Source organism: Cebus imitator, unplaced genomic scaffold (genome assembly GCF_001604975.1).
Source record: "Cebus imitator isolate Cc_AM_T3 unplaced genomic scaffold, Cebus_imitator-1.0 Scaffold300, whole genome shotgun sequence".
In the NCBI taxonomy this organism is placed as follows: Eukaryota; Metazoa; Chordata; class Mammalia; order Primates; family Cebidae; genus Cebus; species Cebus imitator.
Genome location: NW_016107615.1, coordinates 2,465,944 through 2,468,533, shown reverse-complemented (window position 1 = coordinate 2,468,533; position 2,590 = coordinate 2,465,944). Strand labels below are relative to the sequence as shown.

Genomic DNA, 2,590 nt, shown 5'->3' with positions numbered 1-2,590 from the left:
CTTCGAATTGGACTGTGATGAGAGGTGCTTGCCATGAACATAAACTACTGCTTTTTCTTTTCTTTTTTCTTTTGAGATGGAGTTTCACTCTTATTGCCCAGGCTAGAGTGCAATGGTGTGATCTTGGCTCCCCGCAAGTTCTGCCTCCAGGGTTCAAGCAATTCTCCTGCTTCAACCTCCCGAGTAGCTGGGATTACAGGCATGGGCCACCATGTCCCGCTAATTTTTGTATTTTCAGTAGATACGTGGTTTCGCCATGTTGGTCAGGCTGATCTCGAACTCTTGACCTTAGGTGATCCACCCTCCTCAGCCTCCGAAAATACTGGGATTATAGGAATGAGCCATTGTGCCTGGCCAGCTACTGTCTTTTCTTTGACCCTTCTTTCCAGTTTTAAAGATAAAGCAGGAAATAATCTTCTCTGAAGATACTTGATACAAATTCTCCAAAACCCAGAAACACATGCTTTTACTTCATTGATAAAAATTTATTGCAGTTTGGCACCTGGGTCTAGTTCAGCTGGTGGATGAGCTGATTGATGCGTTCATCCCGATAGGTGTGCCCATCTCCTTGAGGAAGCTCACTCTATTTTTGGTAGCATGATGGGCTACTGAGAGGCAGAAAGGGAGCAAGAACCATGAGCTCTCCTGGAAATGCTTCCCCAGGAAGGCAATTCCATGAATGAGGTCTTCCAAGCAAATGACACCAAACTCCCCCAGATGCTCCTCAATCACAGTGTTGTCTGTCAGAGGGATAGTCTTATTCTTGACCCTGGCTTCTCCATGTTTCAAACTGAGTTCCCGGACAGACTTCAGATTTGGAAATCCCCAGATCACATAAGGTTCCACTATACGCAGCATTTTTAGGTTCCAGGGAGTGATTTTTACAAACACATCACTAAAAATTTTCTTTAGCGAAGTCTTGCAATGGTTCTCTGCACTAGTAAACTCATGCCATCAATCCTTTCAATGCATATGACAAAGGCCAAGGAATGCTTATCTGGCAATTCCAAGGTGTGAGACTTCACTTCTAGTCATCTGACACGCACCTTGTCACGTGTCTGCCACCAGGAATCATGTAGAAATGATTCCAATCACTTAAACCTGGGCCCTTCTGCTTTCCTCTGCGTCTTCTTTCCCAAAAGTGCCTACTTTGCCTGAGTGGCTTTGATAAGTCTTCTTCTTTTTCAGGAGATTTTTTGGAACCAAAGGGATTTTTCTTTGCTCTTGCTCTGCTGTCTTTCCAGTGTAGCAGCTACTAATCATGTACAACCCCCGAACTCATCCTTTTTCATGGCTGCATAGTATCCCATGGCATATATGTGCCACATTTCTTTATCCAGTCTATCATTTATGGGCATTTGGGTTGGTTCCAAGCCTTTGCTATTGTGAACACTGCTGCAATAAAAAACATATGTGTGCATGTATCTTTATAAGAGAATGATTTATAATCCTCTGGGCATATACCCAGTAATGGGATTGCTGGGTCAAATGGTATGTCTAGTTCTATATCCTTGAGGAATCGCTACACTGTCTTCCACAATGGTTGAATTAATTTACACTCCCACCAACAGTGTAAAAGTGTTCCTATTTCTCCACATCCTCTCCAGCATCTGTTCTCTCCTGATTTCTTTAGTGATTGCCATTCTAACTGACATGAGAGGTATCTTAATGTGGGTTTTATTTGCATTTCTCAAATGACTAGTGATGATGAGCTTTTTTTCATATGTTTGTTGGCCGCATAAATGTCTTCTTTTGAGAAGCATCTGTTCATGTCCTTTGCCCACTATTTGATGGGGTTGTTTTTTTCTTGTAAATTTGTTTCAGTTCTTTGTAGAATCTGGTTGTTGGCCCTTTATCAGATGGGTAGATTGCAAACTTTTTTCCTATTCTGTTGGTTGCTGGTTTACTCTAATGATAGTTTCTTTTACTGTGCAGAAGCTCTTTAATTAGATCTCATTTGTCTACTTTTGTTTTTGTTATCATTGCTATTGGTGTTTTAGTCATGAAGTCCTTACATATGCCTATGTCCTGAATGGTATTATAGCCTAGGTTTTCTTCTAGGGTTTTAATGGTGTTAGGTCTTAAGTTTAAGTCTTTAATCCATTTTGAGTTAACTTTTGTACAAGGGGTAAGGAATGGATCCAGTTTCAGGTTTCTGCATTTGGCTAGCCAGCTTTCCCAACACCAGGCATTCTAAGTCACAGGATGAGACAGGAGGTCAGCACAAAATACAGGTCATAAAGACCTTGCTGATAAAACAGGTTGCAGTAAAGGAGCCAGCCAAAACCCACCAAAACCAAATGGGTGATGAGAGCGACCTGTGGTTGTCCTCACTTCTACACTCCCACCAGCACCGTGACGGTTTACAAATGCCACGGCAACGTCAGGAAGTGGTCTAAAAAGGGGAGGCATGAATAATCCACTCCTTGTTTAGCATATCATCAAGAGGTAACATAAAAGTAAACAACCAGGGCTGGGCGCGGTGGCTCAAGCCTGTAATCCCAGCACTTTGGGAGGCCGAGGTGGGTGGATCACGAGGTCAAGAGATCGAGACCATCCTGGTCAACATGGTGAAACCCTGTCTCTACTA

The 2,590-nt window shown here is 42.7% G+C and overlaps 1 pseudogene; it reads right to left on the bottom strand.

Annotated features, from left to right (window-relative positions):
- Positions 1-508: 508 nt before the first annotated feature.
- On the bottom strand, positions 509-1,263 carry LOC108285560 (annotated as a pseudogene).
- Between the last annotated feature and the right edge of the window lie 1,327 nt (positions 1,264-2,590).